This window comes from Bubalus bubalis, chromosome 1 (genome assembly GCF_019923935.1).
Source record: "Bubalus bubalis isolate 160015118507 breed Murrah chromosome 1, NDDB_SH_1, whole genome shotgun sequence".
In the NCBI taxonomy this organism is placed as follows: domain Eukaryota; kingdom Metazoa; phylum Chordata; class Mammalia; order Artiodactyla; family Bovidae; genus Bubalus; species Bubalus bubalis.
Window position 1 is genome coordinate 140,599,057 of NC_059157.1, and position 26,213 is coordinate 140,625,269.

Genomic DNA, 26,213 nt, shown 5'->3' on the forward strand with positions numbered 1-26,213 from the left:
AGGTGTACTTAAATGGCTTGATCACACAGCTTCGTATATGCAGATTTTAACTCGAATACAAAATTTGAAGACAAGAATCACATTTTTATTCATTTCATCCATTCAAAGCTCTTCCCCACTGACCCCCATCCTGAATAAATTACTTTATATATGGCAGACATTTTAGTTAACTTTTTAACTATAAACTGAATTTGTCCATGCCAAAGTCACTCTAGAAATAGTTACAATTTAAAAATACTTCATTGTCCCCCCAAATTAAAGACCCCTCTTGATGTCTTTGTGACATGAATGGAATTCGCAGGCTTTCATCAATATTAAAGAAGCGTTCAATGTTCCTAAAACCACTCTGAAACTCATCAAAAATAAGTCAGTATCCTTTGCTTTGACACCCTTTTAAAACTCTCTAATTTTGACTTAACTTTTTTTTAGAGAATTAACATTTTTTAAAGCTTCATACATATACTGCCTCCCTAGAAGTGGACGTTTCAACTTTGCCGAGATGTGCACTCAAGTTGAAAGGCAGGAAGAGCTCACAATTCAGAAGGGAAATACCTAACAAGCATGCAACAGCCATAAAAGACCACAGGCAACTGGCACTGAAGGACAGCTCTATGGGCAAGGGCCTGGCTGTGATTCACCCTCACACTCCTAGCAGGCGGCACCATTCTCTACAACCATGCTCTCTGAAAGCAAAGACTGGGGTGTTGCTCCCTGTTGTATTCCCAAACACCAAGAAGAGTCCTAACACATAGCAGCGTTCAGTAAATGTGTGGAATAAATATTTGTAGAAAAAAATGTGTAACACATAGTAGACATTAGTAGGAAAGGAAGTAGAAGGAAGGATTGGCATAGTTAAAATTTTATTTTGAGACTGTACTTCCTGTGTTCACCATGATTTTAAGAGTAACACAAACTCTAAATATCTAGGGACAACTGACCAGGACGGTGGTGAGTCAAAACATCAAATCACACAAGGAAAAGCTCTGAACACTGGGGACCTGCAGCTGTGGAAGAGAAGGTAGTACTAAAGGCAGACGAGCTGGCTAGAGCTGAGTCGGAGGGGTTGTCACATGAAAGAAGAAAACGAACTTGTTCTAGGGTTGCTGTGGAGTTGCATGTTTTGAACTATGGCGCATAAAACCAATTTAGTGGGTCACTGACTGGCATTCCTTTAGGTAAAACAGAATAGTATAGAATTGGGTCACAAAGATTAAAGGCAAAGTATTGATTTGATTCCGGTATATATATTTAAAATTTTCGTGTATTTACTGGACTATAAGGCAAAATGTATCTCAACATGCATGCCAGTCAAAATTTGTGGAAAAACAGTGCCCAGTTTTCACCATGATAATTTGGGTTCAATATAAACATGAGAGATGTTCAACAACAACAAAAAAATTAACTGATTACTTCTTAAACTGTTAGTGAATAGTCAAAGGAATCAAGAACTCGATTAACCATGATAGTAAAATACCCAAAATCAAACTGGTAGGTAGGGGACAGAACCAGGCCTGGAAGCCAGTCCCCAGAGCCCCCTAGTCTAACTGCCCTTGTAGCGGATAACAGTGCCTCCGGCACAGGCTGCTGACCATGTGTCAAGATGTCACATACAGGCGTCTTGACGCTGGTTGGAACAAATGAGATGACCACCTTGGTGGAGATAGATGAAAATCTTTGATGAGGGGCTTCCCTGATGGCTCAGTGGTAAAGAATTCGCCTGTCAATGCAGGAGACAGGTTCAATCCCTGGTCTGGGAAGATCCCACGTGTCTCGGAACAACTAAGCCCACGCACCACAACTACAGAAGCCCAAGCACCCTAGAGTCTGCGCTCCACAAGAGAAGCCACCACGATGAGAAGCCCATGCACTGCAACTCAAGAAAGCCCACATGCAGCAACAAAGATCCAACACAGCCAAAAATAAAATATTTTTTTTAATCTTTGATGTAAAATTACAAGTACTGTTCTTATCTTTTGATGGTCAGATCTATAAATTTTCAGGATAATGAGATAATGCAGACTTCATCTACATATATGTCATTATTCAAAGAGCTCAGGACTTGAAATATGACCAAAAGCATTAAGGAAAAACTAAAACAAAGCCCTCCTCTTTTGAAGTTTTAGACGACACAAAGACAAGAAAAAAAATACCATTTTGACAAAGAAAGTGTTAGATAACCCTTAACTAAAAGAAGAAATACCACCTTGAGAAGTTACAAAACTTAAAAAAATCTCTGAAATTGGAATGCCCCTTGCCATGTTTTCCCGAGACCTATTCATACAATTCCCTACCAGTCCAGTCCCACACACAAACCCTCCACCTTCCTTTCATAAGAGAACAAAATGACTCCTTATAGCAAACCCCTCAGGAAACAACCCACTAACTTCTATAAAAAAACAGCAACAAACATTTAATGTCTATATTAGTTCATGTTTTTAAGTCACTGTCCAAGTTTTAGAGGCCTATCTGTCCCTGTATTTCTCTCAGGTCCCCCAGTGGCTCAGCGGTAAAGAATTCCCCTGCAATGCAGGAGACACAGGTTTGAGCCTTAGGTCGGGAAGATCCCCTGGAGGAGGGCATGGCAACCCACTCCAGTATTCTTGCCTGGAGAATCCCAGGGACAGGGGAGACTGGCGGACTACAGTCCATGGGGTCACAAAGTTAAACACAATCAAGCACGCACACATAGAATAACACAGTTTGGGGCAGTCTTTCCCTCTTTCTCTTCACTAACATGGTAAGAAAAAACCCATAAGTTTCCCCAAGATAAGCAGTGGGGAAGTAATGGAATTATCAGTTTCTCTAATGCTTTATTAAAATTAAGAAGTTAAAAAAAAAAGTTCAAATAGTGGTGACTGGTTCATGATTCAGTACACGTACATAGAATCACAAAAACTTTCACACATGCAAAGCAAGAAACTTTTGTTATTGGAAGAAAGTTGGCAGGACAGGGTGAATAGTTTAATACTGATGACAACATCAATTATGTCAGATCTCGATCTGCAATAAGCTAGCTGTAGGTCCCCAACTGGTAATCAATCATGTGACTGTGGCCACTAATGGACTTGAGTCCTGCCAAGTTTCACATGCCCCTAGTTACAAACTAGCTTCCTTTCCATGTGTCTTAAAACAGGCTTAAATAACCCTATTTCCCCTCCCCCCACTCCCCCAGCCTTTGAAGCATGCCTCATGCTACAAAGCAGCAAAATTGAGATCCTGCGACATCCTCCACCATGAAATCATCCTTTATAGCTAGGAGGCAGGATTTCATAGCCACAAGCAACAAATTTCATCGACTCTAAGACGAATTACTCAAATGAAGAAGCACAAAGGACTGCTGTTAAAAATAATTAATATGATGTCTTTACATTAGTAAAGTTTAACTTTGTGCTACTTTTTCCTTTTTTAGAAAAGTTCAAGCCTCAATTGTCACCAAGTCCTTGGTACAGGCTGCTCTAGGAGTGAACTCAGACTGATCAGATGCACATGAGCACACATGTTTCTGAGTTATGGGATCCACAGGATTTGTAGAGAACTAGATTTGAATACTGGCCTGGTGGACTTTTGGAACCGCTGCTACTTCTTGCACAGCAAGGAGGCCACCTCAGTGTCGGTTACAAGAGTCACAGGCTACAGTGCAGCACCCGTACATCATCAACTGTATAAAGGCATCTCTCAGGATAGACACCTACTTTCGATTAAATGACCAGAAAAACAGAATCCGATATATGTCAGAATTGGAGACGACTGTATTTCAAATCATCCTCTGCAAGGTCCTAACCAGAGCAAGTTTTCATCCAGCGTCATCATTCTGTGATACAACCCCTGCTTGAAGATGTAACGTAACATCATCCTAAGTTCATGTCAGAAGGCCTGGCTTCCAGTTTGTATGGGTCACACAGTAAGGAAAGAGGCCAGGAGGGGAAAAGCATGAAAGGCAAGGAAATTTTACTTTTCTGACTAAAATAACAAGAGTTTCTCAGTGAAGAGGACACAAAACACAGTCAGCAAACTTACTTAAGCTATAGAAGCACTGACCCATCAAAAGGCCAACTCAGTTCTAAAGATTCAGTGAAAAAGGTAACTCCAGAACATACTGTATAGTCACCTGCATGAGAAAAACGCATTTCAAGTGCCTTTAGGTAATGTTCACCTGCTCCTAAGTGTAAATGGAGAGTTTACTGGCAACAAGGCAGTTCGAGTAAACATGAGGCCTCACTCATCATAGCCACCTTTCATTCTACAATTAAACCATAATTCTCCTTTCAAGAAGCCAAATCATTCTCTAGTGATATGTGGTTTCCCGTCCTGAAAGAAGTTTATGAAGTGGAGATGTCAAAGTTCACAGCAATTAAATGATTTGCCCAACTTCAGTTAGAAGCTGAAGCCAGGAACCCAGTGAGCTTCAATACTTTTTGCCTTCCAATCCCAATCCACTTTCACATCCAGTCCTGGTTCTCTACAACCTAACTTTGCTACATTTGAGAATTACAAATAAAAACTGAGCCGACAGGACCTGTTGAAAACACCCCATGGCCATGCAAATTCCCCATGTTTGATAGGAACTTCTCTCCATACAAAAGCAGACTTCCAGATCCAGCGTGTGGCTGATTTTTAGCACCTGGCTATAGTACTTCAGGTCCTTCACTTAAATGCTAATGATAACAGTTAAACCCCATAAACAAAGAAAATGTCTGTTTTAGAACTGCTAAATGAGGGGACTGCAGACATGTTTAATTATGTCTGCCGGGTGGCTAAGGTCCAAAACCCACCACCATCTGGAGACTTAATCTTGCCTGCATTTCAGATCCCCACCATTCCCGATGGAAACAACCACTCTGGCCCTTTTCATCAACATAAAGAAAAGATTAAAATAATTAGGTTTAAGTGCCCCATAAAGGCTTAGATGAAAGCACATTATAGGAGGTATGATTTATCAACTAAATCATAGTTTATGTGGTCTCATTTGAGATGAAACCTGGCTTCATTACCACTGAGTTTTCTTGCTTTATTTTCTTATATGGGAGCTCTGTCAACACAATTCTACTGGGGCAGGCTGGAGGAGAAAATGAGCTAAATGCTTGCTTCCTCAGGGCTGCTTTTGGTCCGCAAAGGCCATTTTACTATTTTATCATTACTCCTTGATGTTAAGCTTGACCAAGGAGCTGGACTCATTACAAAGCAAGAACTTCCCTCCAAGGCTAAAAAGCAAAAGGAATGTCAAAGCAATTTTTGCTCCATAGCAATTAACAAGGGGATGCCTCCAGACGTGGTAGGCTGATGTTATGTTGGTGATCAAACAGCATCTTGTCGTCAGGCATTAAGGTTTTAAACATTCAATTATCTCATTTGTAAAAATATTTTCACTCTCATTAAAATCATTACTATTTAATGATACAATCATTATGGTTGTACCCTAATGAGGTGGAGATACTGACAGTCATAAAATGTCAAGATGTTGTCATTACCCCAGAAAAATGCAAACTATAAATTCTCCCAGGTTTCTTGGACTCTTAAAACTGCAATGTCCCTTACAGAAGTTACCTGTGACTATTTAAGTTAATTCAACAAATGCGGTGAAAAGTTTTGTTCCTTAGTCACCTTAGCCACATCTCAAGTGTTCAGTGTGATTAGTGGTTATCCTACTGGATAATGTAGACAGAATATTTCCATCATATCACAAAATTCTATTGAACAGGACTTCTCTAAAATGTCATACTCTCATTGATGAAAAGGCAACAAATTTTGCATAGGAACTAGTTATTTCCTTTTATAAGCCAAGTGGGGCACTCGAGCATAATTGTTCAGATCCTGCACTCTGGAGCCCAACTCCTGGATTCTAAGCCAGGCTCAACCACTTACTAGCTCTGGATTAGGACCAGTTACTTACCCTCTCCATGCCTCAGTTTCCTATCTATAAAACAAGGATAATTACAACACCTATCCTCATAGGAGTGTGGTAAGGATTAAATGAGTTAGTGAAGTGCTCAGAACGGCAAGCACTAAGCAAATATTTGCTCTTATTAAGCCCTAAGTATGCTTCAAGGCCTTAAAAATGCTCATAGCCTTTTCCTCGTCACCTTTTCTAGTTAAGGAGTATTATTTTGTTCCTTTTAGTACGTGTGACAGCCTGTAAAGCCAGTCTCCATGCTAAAAGATAATATTCATTGACCACCTTTCATAAAGTCGGATCTTCACCTTGAAAGGTTAATTTTAATTTATTATTTATCTTAAATTTAATTAATCAGTTAACTGACTGTATGTATGTATAAATCAGGTTAGTCTTTTCAAATAAGGTTAAATCCACAGCATTATGGTATGTAAATATACACACTTCAAGATAACTGAGCCCATAAATTCATTCACTTGAACTATAAAACCTTCAGAATTCTCTTTGTCAACCATCTCCAACTAGCAAATATGTTCCTTGAATAGAAACCTGCTATCAAAGTTATATTCAACTTCTAGAAAATTCCAAATCAGTAGTCTAAAATAATGAATGCATAAGCTTATAATACACTAAAATTCAGTCTGTTTGAAACAGCTGGGAAACAAACATTGAAAAGATATAAAACTGAAGAGCATTATGATTCTACACTAAAGTTTGAAAGCTTCTGAAACAGTAATTTTTTTATAAAAAAAATTTCAGTCTGAAAAATAAGCTCATTTTTAACACTAATGAACACTACTTGTTTATTACTATGAATAACTTTTTGCCTGTTTCAGAAAAAAAAAAAGTTTGTCAGAGAAAATATAAGTCAACTTGAAAAGCACTGGTAAGTTAGAAATTTTATAATATCAACCAATTTACATAGCAAAAATTCCAATATTTTATTTGGCAAACTTTAAATTAGAAAAAAAAATATTCTTCCAAAAGAACTTACCTGAAGAAAAACACACACACACACACACACACACACACACACACACACACACACACACAAATATCTAGAGATTAAATGATAAGAGGTCTGGGGTTTGCTTCAAACCATACATCAGGGAGTGAAAAATGCGTAAAGATCAAGTCAGTCTGACCATGAGTTGACAGATGTTGAAGGTGGGTGGCAAGAACATAGGAGCCCACTACTATTCTCTACTTCTGTAGTATGTGTTGAAATTTTTCATAAAAGAAAGTAAAGTCACTCAGTCGTGTCCGACTCTTTGCGATCCCATGGACTGTAGCCTACCAGGCTCCATTCATGAGATTTTCCAGGCAAGAGTTCTGGAGTGGGTTGCCATTTCCTTCTCCAATATTTTTCATAATTACCGTGTTTAAAAAACAAACTCACCTAAATATAAGGGGGTTTTGACTTAAAGTGAAAGGTAAAGGTTAAAGGTCATAAATGTGCACCAGCTTCTTAGTCCACAGCCAGAGTGCTACAATTCTGCTTTTCCCCTACCCTCATCAGCCACTACAGGGTGTAGAATTTATGATTATCTCACAAACTGTATGCCCAGAGGAGTGCTAATTTTTTCATGTGACTTGTTCTTGGATTTTGTTTGTCTCTTTCTTCACCAATTCCACAAAAAGAAAACCAGAAGGTAAATTAGCTAACACACTCCAGAAACAGCCACGAGTCTTATTTTAATGTCATAATTCTTGACTCCAAGATGGGCCTTTTTTAAAGGCTATCAAGAGGCTGCATTCTGTTGCTGTATCCCAGTTTAATAATAGAACATCTAAAATTACACAATTATGGTAACTTGAGTGATTTCAAATGTTATTCTCCATTTTTATAAAAATGAATGTCAAAATATTCTAATAAGAGTCTGGGAAAATGTAAGCACAATGAAAATATTTTAATGTTCATAGTTTTAATAAGTGAAGATGTGCACCTACAGATTTTCAGTTAGAGGTGTGCCAATTTTGAGACAATAAAATGCAATGAGGGAAAAAGGGAGAGGGAATCAAGAAATCGGAATTATTGCCCGATTTTCCCTTCACTTGCTGAGGCACCCTTAGGAAAGGGGCACACTTTCAGATTAGGTTTTCTTATCTCTAAACTGAGACAAGCCTCACTGGGTTCACATCACAGGGTCCTGTGTAAATGACTCCAAAATGCATAGAAAACTGCTTTTTAAATAAAGTGCTATTTAAATAAAAGTCATGCACTCATAAACTACTTAAGTAGCCCCTCTAAAAATGGCTTCAGGCTATTCCCCTTAGAATTCGAAAGGAAAAAACAGCCAATAAATGAAGAGGACTAAAGAGAACTGTCAGTCGAATTCCACAATGTCCTTCTGGTAAAGGTGAAACATGAGCCACCTGGCCAGAGTATCCAGGCACTGCTAGGTGAGGCTACCAAGGTACTGTGAATGGGAGCTGAAGATCAGAAACTGAGGTGGGCCAATCCAATCAAAGGCACATAATGATGACTTATTACAACTTATTAATTCTCTGAAGGTATCAACCTTTGCTTAATAGTGATAAATCCTGTATCTGCTTGCTCTAGCCACATAAAAGCCAGCAAACATCTCTGAAAAACATTTTGCTTAGTAACATAAAATGAATAAATAAATACAAAGGAAATTTCAATTCTCATTAAGATACACAAACCTGTCAACTTCAAGCGGAAGGAGCAGCCAACAGCAAGGCCAGCGTTACCCTCCCACCAACAGCAAATCGTAATAGGCAGGTACCAAGTCAGGAAGGCCCACAGTGAGGTTTCTCAGCAAAAGCGCAGGAGGTTGACCCAGGTAAATATAAGATGGATAAAGTAACACGTAACACGGAGAAGACTGACAGAGGAATCTGCCTTTTCAGGGAGAAGATATTATGCCCCCTCCTATCCCACACACTGCCTGGGTTCCGATCTTGATGCCACAACTGAATAGAATTTTAACTCCAAGCAAGTAGCTTGCTCTCTCAGTGCCTCAGTTTCTTCATTCACAAAATAAAGATAATATCCTCATGAAGCTGTGAGGATTAAATGAAGAAATGCACATAAAGCACTTAAAAGAGCTCACATGGTAAGCATTCAATATTATTATTATTGCTAAACATTTTTACTCTTGCTATAAATGAGTACTCCTCAAAACACATTGTCGCCCAGATACTTGATCAATGGTTTGAAAGGAAAGAACCCATTCTAATTCAAATAAAGTGTTTGAGGAAACAGAACGGATGAGTACTATGGGAGCTGTGCTCAGGCCAGTCAATCATTGACTTATTTTCTTCTTCTGTGGGCTTCCTTCCTCAGGGGCAGAGCATCAGCCCTGAGCCTGGAGATATAAAAGGGGAACCTACTATCCGTCCAGAGGAGCCCAAAGCCTGAGTCCAGCAGGGAGGAGACAGGTGGCTAATGACAAAGCAGAAGAACCTGAAAAGAGCAATGGGGCCTGTGGAATAGGTTCCAATAAGACAGGTCTGAGTATAAAGAACAGTAGAGCTAAAATCTATGCAGCCGCCATATACCTGAGAGGAGGCGCCCCAGGCAATGGGAACACAGGTAGGCGAGGACACTGAGCAGTGTGATTTCTAGTGTTCCTGGAGCACGTGGCACAAGGGCAGTGGGAGAAGATGCCCTGTACGTTCTCTGCTCTCCGGAGCCTTTGGGTTAGAAAACCGCACTGCACAACCTGAAACAGTGGCAACACCACACCCTGTGTGTGAAGATCTTTCAATAAATATTCTATAGTTAATTCTCAGAGGAGGGCTCTTCAAAACGAATGGCAAAGAGAAACCTGAAATATATTCAGTAAGTCATGAGGATAAGTAGTAGGGAAAATTACTGGTATCCCAGATCTGAAAGTCAGTTCTGTAGTACTAACTCCTGGACCTTAAGGCCCTAAGAAGATACAAACTTCTACAGGCTCTTACTAGGTCTCTTAAGTAATTTTTTTTCAAGGATGATGACATTTCACTCCCCTGAAACAGACACAATGACTGCACCAAAAATCTACTAAAGACTCTTTCATATAAGAGACTCTTGATGTAATTGTAGCTTTATGACTCATGGTAATTGGTTTTTTTTTTTTAACATAGAAAACACTAAAAAATGTATCTTTATTTTATGATCTTTTATAAAATAATAGCATTAATGTTTCATTCATAATTGTAATAAAGCAACAACAAGAAAGCCTACTCTGTTGCCTTTGTGTAAGTGTAAAAGCCTCAGAGATCAGATTTAAATTAAACTGGACTAACCCCACCTCCACTCCACTTTGATCCTTTTTCATCACAAAGGCAGCAAGACTTCAAAAAGCACATCAACCAGAACGAGATGTTCTGCAGTTTAGGACGCAATCCCAAAAGAAGTCATGAAGTAATTATAGTACCATATAATATGTATAGAAAAATAATACTGTCTGAACACTATCTGAACAGTGGAGATTTTAAAAGAAGACAAAATAATGAAGCAGAATAACAGCCTAGAGGAGGATTCTGGAAGTTCCTGGAAGACTGCTGGGGAAAGAAACTGCTGATTAAGTCTTAGGTCTACACAGGGAAGTACCTATTTGTGAAGAACACAAGTTCTTTACACTTTTCAATAAAAGTGCTTCAAAACAGCCATCTATCATCAAGCACCTAGACAATCTACTAAGAGTACAAGAGTCAAAATTATAGGGTTTTCAATTTATATACCAACATCTCAAAATAGATAAAAATTCCTTTCTGGGGTATGCAACTTAATGTCACTTCCCCATGTGCTGGCTTTTCTTCGAAGACATAAAAACTTTGTTAATGTTCTTCAAACTCACCAAGTTACTCAATAACCACAAGGGTAACCGAAAGCAGTGTGGGAGAGCAGCAGCCTGTAGGTTTAGGTCTTAATCTAAGCCTTGTGACCAAGCTTTACTAAAAGGCTCAGCTTGAACAAGGCCCAAGTTTCCCAGAGGAAAATGAGCTTTATTTCCTGAAGCCTGCAGTCACCTCTAACCTGAAGGGGCAGGAGACTTGTAATAAATTTCTCCAAAATTGTATGTAAGCAGGTAGCCAGAGTTACTTGGTTATTCCTTGAGCCTATTATTATCTCTCTGAATCTGTTTTCTCATCTAGAAAATAGGAATCACATCATTCCCCTTCCAAGGTTGAGATGAAGGCACATAAGGTCATGTGTAGAAATTAAGTGTTAGTGTCCAAAAAAGCAAAGTCTGGGAACTGCTATTAACACCATAACCTTCCCCCTGCTCATCTCCCCAGCCCCACCTCCCACCCACACTGGACACCTACACTTCACCATTGCCCAACTGACCACAGAATCATGGGGAAACATGAAAAAAGAGGCAGTAATGCCCAGCTCCCATCAGAGATGGGCTAATTGACTGAGGAAGGCCACTAAACAGCAGTTGTGGGCTAACAGCCAGTTTATCAGAGGAGCACATACAATCCAAATGAAGCTTCTGACCCCCATTTCAAAATTAGTTAGAATGGTCTTGGTGTATCCAATTCTTCATGCGGCCTTTGTAAATACTAAGTACCAGAGGTACAGAGGTTAACAAAGCAACTCTATGGATCACATGCCATACCTCTACATCCCCATCAAGAACAAAGGTTTTCCAAGTATTAGATTCCATAAGTCCAAAGCAGTATTTTCCTCCTCTTACTCCCTCAGGTTAAAAAAGAAAAGGAAAGACTGTGCAGAGGGATCAAGGGGGAAGTCCCTGTTCTAATATAAACATGGCAAGCACAACTCGATCACTGCAATATACTCTTTGACTTCAGCACAAAACTCTTTTCTGACCATCTGGAGCAGCTCTAGGCAGGAGGCCAAAACTTTGTAATTCCTTTTCAAAGTAAATGACAGATCAGTAACTGCCACGTTGCTAATGCATAGCCAAAAGGGAGCACCTCTACTCCTACTCAATGCTCCCTGGAGATTTACGCATGTAGTAAAAACAAAGTGCTTCCAAATAAATCTGCCCACTTATCAATATTCCAAACTGAACAGCGATCATGTCACTTCTGAACAAGGTGGCAGTTTCTCGGGTGTGATCCTATCACCCTATCTCACAGGCAGGAAGTAGGACCTTCTGCAAATTTCACTAAAAAGAGGCTTTTCTGATCTAGAGTGAAATTTGTATGTGTTGATTTACACTTCAGTTTGCCAAGAATGAGACATGGAAGTCCACCAGAAATTTTAGGAGTCTGTCCCCTACAGTGCCTGAGATGTCTGGTAAGTTTGCAATAAATTTGAAGTCACATAACACAGAGGGCAACAGGGGCCATGAATGGTGATCTTGGTGGAGAATTTTTAAAATCCCATTGAACAGCAGGATCACTTTCTTTGTTTATCCAATAAAGCAAATGGAGAGCCTACTTATGTGCCAGGTACATACAGTGACAATGAATGAAAATCAAAGTTCCCATTATCTCTGCCATAAATATGAATCTGAAAAGTTCCAACTTCACGCAATATACCACTGATAATAAAAGCCACTTGAAAGCTCACAGGTTTAAATTTAGTGAGCTTTCTCTGGAGCACAAGAAGAAAGATGTCAACCAGCAATGGCTACAGATTTCCTACAAATAATTTTTTAATTTATTAAATTTTAATTTAATAAAAATCTTTTTCCAGATTTCAAAGACATGAAAGTTTTATCTCTGAAGTCACAATTTTCACTGAAGAACTATCTTCTCTTTTTAAGTAAAACATTTTAAAACTAACAATGTGAAATTTTATCTCGTAGCAGACTTTCTTACAAAGATAAGTTAAAAGGAATTTTACAGATGAGCAAATAGTAGCTAAGCTCTGATTACAAAATTAAACTGCAGACAGAGTACAAATAAAAAAGCCTAAAAAGGGGAATGATGGTTCTCCCCTTCTGATGAACTCTTCCTTGAGGATAAATTCACAGATTGAGAAAAGAGAGCTAGAGAAGTCAGAGGTCATCCCATTCTGATTTTACCCAGTTCACCTTGTAGAGAAGCTGTTTTGTTTGCCTTCAAAGCCTCATGTAATCATTACTAAATTAATGGTATCTGAGTGTCTGGAGCCAATTCCAAATGCAATGCTTGTGTCCTACCCGGAGCTTAGGGAAGAGATGGGAGATCTTATCAGGTACCTTCCCAGGGAATTCACACCCTGGTAAAAACAGGATAGCAGAAACCCCAGATTCCTCAGCACAGGAATGTGTAAGGATTCTTTGTCCTTAGACTTTTGGAATAGAAGAGAAAGAGAAGTGAATGCTGACAGAACTACCTTTCCTAAAGGGTTTAAGAAGCTCAAGTACAAATTCCAAGGCAGGTTTCACCATCAAAGGAAACTGCTGAGAGGAAAGAAGTAGAAGAGGAATCAACTGCAAGATTCTGAACCAGAAGAAAAGGTACAAGCAAAAGCAGGACTTTTCGAAGACGGTGGTGAGTCGGTAAATGGCAAAACAAACAGACCATAAGGAAAGATTATATTTTAAAGAACTGTGGAACATGTGAAGAAAAAAAATGGGGAAAATCTACAAAAATTAAGGCTTGCTTCCAAAGTTCTTAAAAAAAAAAAGAAAGTATTTAGCAAGGAAGAAAGCAAAAGACAGAAGCAAACAGGGAATGGCAATGGGCCATTCAAAAGAGCAATCTTAAGGAGTTACGAGAGTAAACGTGACTTGGCAGCAGCAGCTCATACAGCAACAAGTGCACTTCTTTAAAGGAATCAGACAGCTCACGTTTTAAAGAGAGAAACTATGCCCAAATTCACTTAATTCATTTTCTTGTCAATGTGACCTCTATTAGTCATTTCCTTACTTAAGATCATATTTTCTCTCAGTGATATATGGACTTCAGGAAATAATAGAAGTCAAAATGAGAGGAGGATAAATGAATGAATAGGTAGGCAAAGTCTGAAAAGTACTTAGAAGTACTATACAAAAAAAGGGGGGGAGCTCTGCTCAAACTGCAAATTATCAATCAGAATGTTTAAAGAAATATCAAACATGAACCACCCTGGAGGTCCAGGGGTTAGGACTTCGGCTTCTAGTGCAGGAGATGAAGTTCCACCCCTGGGTGGGAAAGCAAAGACCCCATAGGACTCACAGTCAAAAAACCAAAGCATAAAACAGAAGCAGAATTGTAACGCACTCAATAAAGACTTTAAAAAATGGTCCATATTAAAAAAAAAAAAAAAAAAACTTAAAAAAAAATCATCAAATGGTGATAAAGAGAAAAGTTCTACTTTCAAGAAGGAGAAAAGCAGGAGATAACTGGGGTTCTGAGAGACAGGTACCAGGCAGGAGTAAGGGAGTGAGGGGAAGAAGCAACCTGCCAACCCCAGAAAAGAAAAACAACAAATTTCCAAACAGCCTGCAAGGGAGGATGTGGAAGAGAGAGAAAAGAAAGGCTGACTCTTCCTGGTAAAGCTAACAGGGAACCAGCTTCAGGACACCTCCTTTTTAGCAGGCATAAGAAACTGTTAAGGAGGAAGGAAAACTGCACAGACTTAGTCTCACAATCAGCCTGATGACCTCATGCATCCACTTTCCTCAATATCCCTACCCTAAACAGGCAGCCATTCTGATAGCAAAAATCATAATTTATTTTACCTTGGTATACCCCAGTAACCTGGCTTATGTATCATCTGTAAGCTTCTGGATCCAAATAGTTAATTCTGCAGAAAAAGATCAGAGACTTCTTTGGTTCCTTGCTCCAACTTAGTTAAGATTGTGTAACTTGTACAAACATAACCATTTCCTGCCCACTGAACAAAGCAATTAATGGACTGGGCACAGTTTCTGAGATGATTTAAGGGAAGAAATCAGCCAGGCCATGTCTCACTGCAATTCATTTTAAAGAAAACAAGACACAGGAAAATATAGATTATCATTATTTTGATGAAATAGCAGTCATTCTTTATATAACTTTCCTCCCACAAACTGACTATAAATGACACTCTGGGAAAGGAATTTGCTTCAAAGTGGCTCTAAGATAATATTTCTACCATCTTATACCTTCAATTCATCATTAGAAAGCATGTGTAGACTGGCATTTTGGAAGGAAAAATAAAAACTGATAAAGTTTATGAGTTTAGAAACATCCAGCATTAATGTAACACGGACTCTACAGAAGAAGAAGTATCAAAGAAAAAAGGAAGAGAAAGAGGAAGAAAAGCAGTCTTGGCTCCCAATGACTTCCCAGGGCTGGGTCCAAGACCTCACGAGGTCCAAGGACACTGCCCTCGTTTCCAGTGACTCCAACCTTTTTCTGGGGGAGGGGGTGGGGGGGTGGGGCGGCAGTGGGCTTGAGCTAGTTTGAGTGTTTCTGTTACTTGCAAAACAAAGAGTTCTTCACTATCACTGGACACTCAAAATTTTTCAATCTTCACTGATTTTCAGGTATCTGTTATTTTAAATTGAAAATTCCATATTTCTTCCAAACTGAAATAAAACAAATTTTCTCCTGGTTCAAACACATGTTATTTCAGTGTCAAAACAACATTGTTTTGCTCAGTAATTAAGCCATTTATTCAATAACTTACTAAGCACTTGTTGTCTGCCACTGCACAAAGAGAAAAGGAAAGACATGGTACCTGTCCTCATGGAATTTCTGTAACAGTGGACATCTAAGGGGATCAGCAGTCTCCTTGTTCCACACATTGCTACACTGGCTAGAGTCACACACACACACACACACACTAGTTCTAACTGAACTGAAGGCTGTCTAAGTTTCAGGTACTGGTTCATGCAGCTCATCAGTTCCTACAACCTTCTACTGCTAAGGGAGAAATGAAAAGTGTGGGGTGGGCCACTAGAACATTCTCTCACCAAAGTGGGCAGTCAGCCTCATCACCAGGGAGGAAAGCCTGGGTGTGGATTTAACTCTTCAGTTCAGTTCAGTCGTTCAGTCATGTCCAACTTTTTACGACCCCATGGACTGCAGTACTCCAGGCTTCCCTGTCCATCACCAGCTCCCAGAGCTTGCTCAAACTCATGTCCATCGAGTCGGTGATGCCATCCAACCGTCTCATCCTCTGTCGGCCCCCTCTGGTACTCTTCCTGTCCTTCACCACTACCAATTCTTCTCTGAAGGCACCTACAAGTGTGAAAACAGCACTACCACCTCCTACCCCGGGACAAGGGCTCACCAACATCCACAAGAAGAATCATTTCAACTGAAATGTATCCTCTTCCATCGCTTACACTTATTCAGAGGTTTACAAGATTGAGTCATGAGAATCCTGAGAGAACATCAGAGAACTCAGTGTCAACTGGTTCTCTATGACAGTTCACTATGAGAGTCCCCTCTTCATGATGGAACAACAGTCTGCAAAAAAAAACAAGTATTTAGTAAACACCAATCAGTTTGAGGCCCAGGCCCTTTCACAGCTAACAGGAACTGACTACCTGGTTAAATCTTCACATTCTTGCTATTCCAAGTATGTATTCCTTAAAGTTGAAGGCTGGAAAATTTAGGTCAAAAGATGCCTAACTGGTTTGAAACATTTCAAAACAAAGGCTCTCAGTAACTAAACCATTCAAAAGAACAATCCTAGGAATAAATGATACACACCCTCTATTCCTCTAAAGGTTTTAATTCATTGGACTATGGATAAACATCCTTATACGCAATCATCCGGTCAGCATCCTGGAAAAAATATTGCTAAGCTACAGGTTAAGTAAGTTTATACAGGCTATCAACTATAGTGTTTTCAATGATTACTTTTCCATGGCAAAAGATGAATTGCATTACTGACTTAGAAAAATAAATAATAACGCCTAATTTGTATCTCTGCCCTGATTTCTTGCCAAACTTAAATACACCAGATATACTTCAAATAGTTTAACCAGTCTATAACAGATCCCAGTCAGCCAGTTAACAATCCATACAAACATTTCAAACTTAAATTCCCAAATAAATTTTTAGATCAAGACATCTGACTCCCAGTATCACATAAAATTTTCCAAAGCCCTTTAAATTGTTTTTATGTGTAAGTTTCAAATTCCCCACACCATGGGGTGCAATTCCTGTCATGAGTCTCAAGGAAGACTAATCTCAGAAGTGTCAAAAAAAAAAAAAAAACCCACTGGGACCCTTACAACAGAAAAGGCTACTAGAAAGTACTATTTCTTTTAAAAATGAAATATAAATTTGGATTTTAAAAAGTCCCCCCAAATATGTACCACACCATGTGCTCGCGCCAAAATATCAAAACACACATATATCATGGTTAGCTACAAAAACGGAGGATCCCACGCTTTACTTCTTCCACTGATGGTGACGAACAAATGAGGAAAATAAACGTTATGAAAAATGTTCACGATGATGACAACCTGAAGCAAAGCGTCAGAGGCAAAATGCGCACCACTAGAGGCAAACTGCTAGAAGTCTAAGAAGTAAGACAAAAGGACGATATTCATAAAAGCTCCCTTGACTCACTGGTCTTTTGCTGTGCCGATATTAGAAACAAACTCCTTTCGAAATTAGCATTTCAGGAAACAAAGAAAAAACTCTAAGTGTACAGGTCAGTGCAAAGCAAACACAATGACCTGAAGTAACCCAAGAAGACCTGTTCCATACGAATTACAGATCCATTAAAACAGAAGGGTTTCTTTTACCTTCTCTGGACACAAAAACTGAAACGCTTGCTCTTCTAGTACTGGCTACTCCTGTGATTTTAAACAAGTCCCTTCAACTTAAGGGACTCTTCATTATGTATTTCCTGGGAAAACCTGACATTGTCTTAGAAAAATGAATTACATACCAACGGAGAATCTGGAACAGAGCATCCCAATAAATCAAATATCAAAATGGTAATAAAGATATTCTGATTCATTAAAAAATGTAAAGATATAGGAGGAATATCATCAACCTGCTTTAAAAAAAAAGAAAAAACACACTTTTTAAAAGATATCATTTTTAAGCAAAGGACATGAATCAGTGAAAACCAAGAAAGCCATGAGATTAGTCAATGCAACCCTGAAAGGCAGGGAGAGGCTCACTTTCTCTGTAACATTACCTAATACCAATTTTTTTCTTCCTGCTATTGATACTAACAGAGTAACTGATTGCCCTAATGAATATACAAATTTCTCCAAAATGAATGTTGGTTTTGAAAAGCAAATCAATCTTAAAAACAACTAACCCAGCAAGTTTCCAGCAGCCAGTGGGATATGTGAGAACTGTGCAGTCTGCAAAAATGTGGTAAAAAATCCAGAACTGAGCCAGTTCTGACAATATTCAGAAAGATTTTCTACACACATAACCTGCATGCAAGTCCATTCATGATTTCAATGTACATACATTCCTATAATCGAGATTAAAAACATCAAGTTCTTTTTTTAATAACACTCTTCTTATTCCAGTCCCCCAATCAACCTCTATGCAGCACTGCATGATTTTTTTCCTCCTCCGCCTAGCTAGTTAGAAAATTAAATTTTCTTCATTTCCAGCCAGGGGCCACTCAAACAAATCTAATGGGTGTAGACAGCATTTCCTGCTTACTGCAAGAAAATAATAGGATTGCCATTATTAACATGGCCTGGGGCATACACTGAGGTGGGGCACTGAAGGAACTGACCTTTCATTTTCATCAGTTAGCCTGCAATGACTGCCTGATTTTTGTTTTTGTTTTGTTTTTTTAAAGTGGTGAAGGTTGTTTTTTTCCCCCAACATTAACGTCTAACACTGGCTCATTCACTCCCATGGAGCAACACAGGCTCCAGTCCCTATTATCCTTTCCATTCAACTGTGTTTATGTCTAAGATAACCTGCCAGTACACAACTAGCTAAAATTCAGGTTTTTCTTCTTTTATGTTTTTGGAGCTAAGCTTCCAATTTATAAGAAGTTGGTGAGGCCTAGGCACTGGCAAAGCAGAGAAAACCATTCTAGTCATTGACACCTCTGCCAAATATTCTATGTTATTTTAAAGAAATGAGCATTGAAGCGGTGAGCAACAAAGATGGCTAAGATTTAAAATATGTCAAGGTCTTACTTAGCCTGCACCGTGCTGTTCCCCTGCAGTGGCATCTCTATGCCATTGTATAGAGATGAAGAACATCATCCGAGGTGAAGACCCAGAGATGAAAGTCAGGTCTTGGAGCCCCATGGTTTTGCCCACTAAAGTCAAGGCCCAATCTTCTCTCTTAAAAAGTTAGAGCAACATCCACAAAAAAGGGAGAGGGAAAGGGAGCAAGTTACTCTCCTTTATTACAACTTTCCTTAGATCCCAGACTTTGGAGAGGAAGCAAAACTGCTGTATATCTACTTAAAAAGAGACCACCTTTCTTGGAGATGGCAGGGAAGAAGAAAAATACTGGTAGAAATAGCACTTTTTAAAGTACTTTTCTTGGCATTGTGACACGCTCCCTCCAATCCCCCAAAGTGATTCTCACATGTTATTTCATTCTATGCCCACATTCCTTTATAAGCTAAACAGCTCAAGCATGATTTTGGAGATGAACTACAAAGATGTCACTTGAACAAGAACACTCAAGGAGTCAGGGGTAAGTCCAAGACAAAACTGATGGCTTGTATTCATATATATTTTTAAAGTAACAGAGAAATGATTTTAAATAACTATCATCCCATTAAGAAGTATTTCCAATGATTAAATGTCTGTAATCAGTGAATAAAATAATAAAATAACAGCTCTCTCTTGCTAAGCACTTGACAAAGCATCATACCAAGCTCAACAGTTCTAACAATTCCTTTTAACAGACAAAGCCACCAAAATGCCGTAGTTAACCAAACAGAGTTACACATCTGCAGAGAGCTGAAAATCTGGGGTCTCAAACTCAGGGCTCAGTTTCCAGAGCACGTGGGCTCAGTCCTCCCACTACAAATGATGATGAAAGATTTACCTTCTTACCAAAAATATTAGGTCCAAGTTAAGTGATTAGCTTCTCATGCCCCACAAATAAAAAAATTGTATGTGATACTCTTATTATTTACAGACAAGAACTAGAAAACTTCCAAGAAGAGTGGTTTCTCTAAAAGATGTTTCCTTTTCATCCAACCTATCTTGTGATTAAGCTTTCTAGAAAGTTATTAGTATGCTTTTCCTGAAAAAATGGCATGAAAAAGTTATTTCTTGGCCAAAATGGACACTTAATTAAAAATATACAAATATAGCAATCTGCATTAAAAATACTTAAAAAAAAAAAAAAAAAAAAAAGGTTGTTCATTAATCTGCCAAGCAGAACATCTGACAGCAGACAAAGAATTGCCCCTCTACTGAACTCACAGATGACTCAGTGGAAATTAGAATTTGGAAAACTTATCATCCCACATAAAAGATAATAGAGACAAACTCACTCACCTTCATTGGCACTACATCCTTCTCAAACCTGGCCTACTTTCCTCTACTCCCTCCTACAATCCCTGCTTCTCACAAAAGCAAGAGAGGAAAGCCTGCAAAAATAGAACGTTAATGGCAAACACTCAGGGCCTAAAATTACTCCAAACAAAATGAAGCTAAGGGAATCTAGGGAAAATTTATTTGTACCCTCAATTTTCTCTTATTAGCCAACTACTATGCTTTAATGGGTTTGCACTCCTGAGAAAACTGAATTAAGAGAATTGGAAAGTAAAACATAAATAGGAAATGACATTGTTTCCACAAATTTAATAAGCAAATAGAAAAATCTAAAAGACTAGGTTTTAAAATTATCAGAGTGTCCCAGGTATCATTAAAATACAGTTAAAGCTACAGAGCAGTAACCACATAGCAAGATTAGAATGTCAAAATCAAATAAACTTGGAAATAACGCTACTGCATTAGTAAAGAAATTTTGCATTGAAGATGCGTGTGTGCTAAGTCGCTTCAGGCATGTTCAACTCTTTGTAACCCTATGGACTACAGCCTACCAGGTTCCTCTGTCCATGGGATTCTCCAGGCAAAAATATTGGAGTAGGTTGCCATGCCCTTCTCCAGGGGATCTTCCCAATTCAGCAACTGAATCCGCATCTCTTATGTCTCCTGCACTGGCAGGGGAGTTCTTTACCACTAGCAACACCTGGGCAGTCCAAATTAAAGATATCTGTTGCTAATTAAAGCCTAAATTAAGACACAAGCCTTAAAAATTATTATCCATTTCTTCTCCCTGCTCCCATAAGTCTCTTAAAAAAAAAAAGACAGCGGGTAGACTAAGTTGGAAATGCCTGTGGGAATTAAGGTAAAGATCTATAGTTGACCATATTGGTCTAAAATTCAGGGATATAGCTAGGGGGTTGGGAATTATCAGTCTTCATTTGTGGCATAACAAAAGAACATCCATATCCAGTATTTTTATGTGCTAAGTATAAATAATGAGACATATTCACTAAACAGCTAAATAATTTTAAAAGGGCAGCATTTTAAAAATTGAACTTCCTTTCTAGGAGGCTCAAAGCTGATTTCATAATTTCCTTGAATATGAGCATACACATGGGCAATTTCAGTATCTTTTATCCAAAATTACATATCAATAAATCTCCACTTCCAGGTGAAAGTGGTAAAAGTGTACAAAGGGTTAGATAGGCGAGGATCCAAGCAATTTAAAACTTAAGACAACAAAGTGCCCAAATTCAAAAATTAAAACATACTCCCTTTTTTAGAGTGCTTAACACTGTTTCCTCTACACCTTAAGGTATAAAATAGAGGTTTTAAAATTAAGTGCTCTTAAAAGTTAGTTCAATCACACATACTCCTATATATAAAACAGATAACCAACAAGAACCTACTGTAGAGCACAGGGAATCATAGTCAACATTCGGTAGTAATCTATAATGGAAAAGAATCTGAAAACGGATATATATACACATATGTATAACTGACTCACTGTGTTATATACCTGAAAGTAACACAGCATTTTAAATCAACTATATTTCAATTTAAGAAAATTGTTTTAATTTTAAAGTTAGTTAGATCCTGTAGTACTCTGTGTCATGAAGACCACCACCATCAAGCTCTGAAAGCCTGGTTACAAGGCAAAGGCTTGCTAGCCCCGAGCTGCACCGAGAGGAGGGCATGTAGGCAGGCCAGCATCAGGGAGCCCCTCTCTGGGGTGGCAATGGGTCATGGACATTTTACCATTTATAGCCTCCCTCCTGGACAGAAGTTTTGAGAAACAAGAGAAGGTTGTTCTCATAGTCCTCCCCATTCTGTGGACACACAATCCCCAGAGAAGCACATGGCTCCTTCTGGACCATGAGCAGCACTCTTGTGAAGGAGTAGTAAGCAGCAGTGTTTAGGTAATATCGCTGTGGGCACTGCATCTTCATTACTCTTCATCCACACCGCCCCACACACAAACACAGCGAGAGAAAGCAAGTCAGGTCCCACTTCAAAGCCTTGTCCTTAACGCACCTTTGGTGAACTCACTTTCTAAAGATGGAGTAGGGAGCGCAATAATTTCTAACAAAGGAAGCATTTAGGGCTGCCAGCTCCCCAGGTTTAGCCTGGGCCGTCTGGGAAAGCAGAGGGCCTCTCTGAATCCTGAGGTCACCTTTTATGCACCACGGGAGCTGCTCTTGGCATTTGCAGAGACGAGACACGTTCTAGTCAGTTCTGGGCTCATCCCACCCCTGTGGCTGCCTTCAGTGCAACCCAAACACCACAAACTATTAGCCTTAAAAGGACAGAAAGGGTTAGTATTAGGAATGCGAGGCCTTGCTTTTCCAGGTGCAGCTTATAAGTACAGGATCTTACACTATATAAATTAACTTAAATGAAAGGCACCGGGGAGAGAGAATGCAAAATGAACAAAACGGTGTTGCCACTGAGTGAAAAGGACTCTCTCTCACAGCATTTTTCACATGTCTGAGTCAGGTAAAACTTCACTACCATTTCTTAATCAGCTGCTCTAGATCATTCCCATTCACTATATTGAGTTTCTCATATATTACTTTCTATGAAGTATACTTTTATTCTCTGGTTTCTCTCATTCCAAGGTTCAGTTGCTATTACAGAAAACAATCTAGGAAAATCTCCCTCTTGGGAGATGTCCAGAGTATTATTATTGTTTCAAAAGTAAATTTTAGGTTTCTGGACCATCGACAGGTTGAACACATGGAAGGCATTCAACTAGTACTTAGCCTTAGCATTCAGCTACCTGGGAACACAAACAGACCCTGTTCCAAGTCTGGAGATACAAAGAAGACATTTAATGTGAACTATTAAAGCAGCAGTGATATAGTTGAAAAAAAGTTCTGCAGTCCAGGTGATCTTTTCTACCTTTTTGAGCATATCCTTTAATCTTAGTTCACTGACATACATTTGCAGCCACCAGGTATGATTGGGCTTCTGCAGTAGATAGTGAAAACAGAAAAATAGAAATCTTTTCTATCTTTCATAATTTTATATACATGCAAGTCTCTGACATGTGGTATGTGCTCAACTATTGCTGGTCACTATTTTACATCTGGCTTGCAGTCCAAATGTTTGGATTGAGTGCACAAATGACAAGCGTCCTCGTTTCTATATTAAACCACTAAGGGTGGTTATCATTTTATCCCAAAGAACATGACATTAAACCCTTCTGAGGAACCCTTCAATTCTGCCCTGGGTCCTAACTAGAGTCCTCTGCTATCCCTTCTAAGTACTCCTCCCACCTCACCTCTTTGCAGGTAACAGGTAAAAAACTTGAAAAGGATAGATTACCAATAGGGCCAAGTTCCCAAATCTGAGTTTCCCAAAGTTGTTGGATCACAGAATTCACCTGAAACACCTAATGAAGATTTCGGATCCCACCCCAGACTGAATGAATGAGGGCACACGTGCGCCTTCCGCCCCATACATTAGCCCTAGGATGCTCCGAGAGATTCTTCTCTTCTCAAGTATGCTTACCTCGCCCTGCTAGTGGCTGAGGTCAGTCACCTCAGGTTTCCATCATACACTCTCTTACCTTTTCTCCATGGCTTGCTGCTGCTAAGTCGCCTCAGTCGTGTCTGACTCTGTGTGACCCCATAGACGGCAGCTTACCAGGCTCCCCTGTCCCTGGGATTCTCCAGGCAAGAACACTGGAGTGGGTTGCCATTTCCTACTCCAATGCATGAAAGTGGAAAGTGAAAGTGAAGGCGCTCAGTCCTGTCCGACTCCGTGCGACCCCATAGACGGCAGCCCACCAGGCTCCCCCGTCCATGGGATTTTCCAGGCAAGAGTACTGGAGTGAGCTCCATGGCTTAGTGTAGCACTAAATACTCTGGCCTCCAGTCTAGCAGAATCAACTCTCTCTGCTGGACCCCCAACCACTTAGCAAGACACATGTTGGGTTTTTTTTCCTGCCCCCTCAGTGTCTCCGTTCTCGAGTTTCCCTATAAGAAGATCATTTTAAACTGTCACCTTTTTCCAAAAATAATGTTCTTAATTTATAATTCCCAAACTGACTCCAATAGACAAGCAAAACATACATAATCAAGGGTGGCATTTTTAGGGAATAGAAATACAAGCTATTCGTTCTATTCGTATTTTCAAAATCAATCAGTGATATGATACAAATATGGGGGGGAAATAATCCATGTACTCTCTGGAGAACTTTGTTTCTTTAAAATAGCAATGGATGAAAGGCTAGGTTTGCACTGAAAGTGACTCATGCTTTTAATATTTTATTAGATCCCTACCATGAGAAAAAAAATTTTCAGGAAAACTGTGGAAACACAATGCCGATAATATCGCCCATGCTTCAAAAAGATCGACTTCAGCAGAGAAATAATGACTTGAGTGTCTGAGAAGAGGTACTAAGTTTAAATGGCATATTTAGCCTAGGAATTTATCCAACCATCCATCCAATGAGCACTTACTATGCACTCTCCAAAGACATTAAGGTAAATAAGTAATCATTCCTACACTCAAGTAAGGAGACAATCAGACAACACTGAAAAGGACAAGTGTTCTGAAAAGTATAGAAATAGTGCCAGAAGAAATTAAAGAAAATGATAAATTACCTAAAATCATGGCTCTGGAGCAAAGTCTTTCCATCTGGATTTTTATCTGATATTTTCAGTATTCATAACATGCACTTTATGCCGGATGTTTAAGCTTTATATCCAATCACTTAACAAAAATCCTGCACCATCATTTTATAAGTGATCTACCTAAACTCAACATCTGTATCTCAGAAGCAAAACAAAAAACCAACACTCAGAGAACAGTCACCATTATGAATAATTAATAGGTGCTAGACATAAGTTCAGATGAATAAAATACTACATACTTGCTCTCACTCTATCCCCTCTCAGTAAGTTTTCGTCTAACAAACTGAAGAATGTGTTTCCTTAAATGCTTTTCCAACACTAGTACTGAGATGACTTAGACCCTTTCCCTAAGTGGAAATCAAAGTTTTCCTAGAGTATGGAAGATGACACAATTGAAATTACAAAAAATGTTTAAAGGTTAGAAAATATGACAGGTCTAATTGTACATCCTACTCCCTGGACGACTCACAGTGAAATTCACGATAGACCACCTTTGTGTGCCTACACAGTCTGTGGATATTAATAAACTACCTGGCTCATCTAAATGTTAAAATATCTTCTTTTCTCTCTCTCCAGGGATCTCCTACTTTTAAATAGTCTCCTCTTAAATTCAAGTCAGTTAATAAAATAAGGAAACACTGACCTCCAAAAATGGCCTAGGGGAAATCACCCTTTACGCTGCACTAGGCAACGGGAAGGAGGAGCAACATCTACATACGCGGCATGGAGTCCACCGAGGAGGAGCAAGCAGAGGCAAGCTGAAATCATGTGGAAGAAATCTCCAATTTTGTTTTCAGTTTTTTATTGTGATAAAACATACATACCATTTGCCATTTTAACCATTTTTAATCACATGGTTCAGGGTACATGAAGGTTCAGGTACATGAAATACATTAACAATATTGAGCAACCATCACCACTATTCATTTCCAGAACTTTTCATTATCCCAAACAGAAGCTCAGGACGGATCAAAGTATAATACCTATTCCTCTTCCCCTTGCTTCTGGTAATGTCTATTCTCCTTTTCTTCTCTATGAATTTGCCTGTTTCAGGGACCTCACATAAGTAGGAACATGCAATATTTGCCCTTTTGTGTCTGGCTTATTTCACTCAGCATAATGTTTCCAAGGCTCAACTCTGTTGTAGCATGTATCGGAATTTCATTCCTGTTTATGGTTGAATACTATTCCACTGTGTGTATAGACCACATTATGTTTATTCATTCATCTGTGAATGGACATCTGGCCTTTTTTCACCTTTTAGATATTCTAAATAATACCAGTATAAACACTAGTATACAGGTATCTGTTTGAGTCCCTGCTTTCAGTTATTTGGGGTACATACTTAGGAATGGAATTGCTAGGTGATTCTATATTTAACTTTTTGAGAAACCA

General features: G+C 39.1%; 1 protein-coding gene and 1 long non-coding RNA gene across 20 annotated transcripts in view; one reads left to right on the forward strand and one right to left on the reverse strand.

Annotated features, from left to right (window-relative positions):
- FNDC3B (fibronectin type III domain containing 3B) overlaps positions 1-26,213 on the reverse strand; it is a 353,909-nt gene that overhangs the window by 317,341 nt on the left and 10,355 nt on the right. For 2 of the 19 annotated variants that reach the window (XM_044944749.2, XM_044944733.2), the window contains exon 1: positions 22,228-22,358. The exons of 11 other annotated variants lie outside the window; for them this stretch is intronic. The gene's annotated coding sequence lies outside the window, so the exon portion shown is untranslated. Of the gene's footprint in view, positions 1-20,184; positions 20,723-22,212; positions 22,945-26,213 lie in introns of those variants that run through there. 6 more of the 19 variants (XM_044944744.2, XM_044944722.2, XM_044944767.2 and 3 more) reach the window with 5 other exon arrangements.
- LOC123334078 lies at positions 22,598-25,603 on the forward strand. Its single transcript, XR_006551837.1, has 3 exons — positions 22,598-22,674; positions 24,457-24,578; positions 25,395-25,603. It is a non-coding gene; the product is annotated as an uncharacterized LOC123334078 (long non-coding RNA).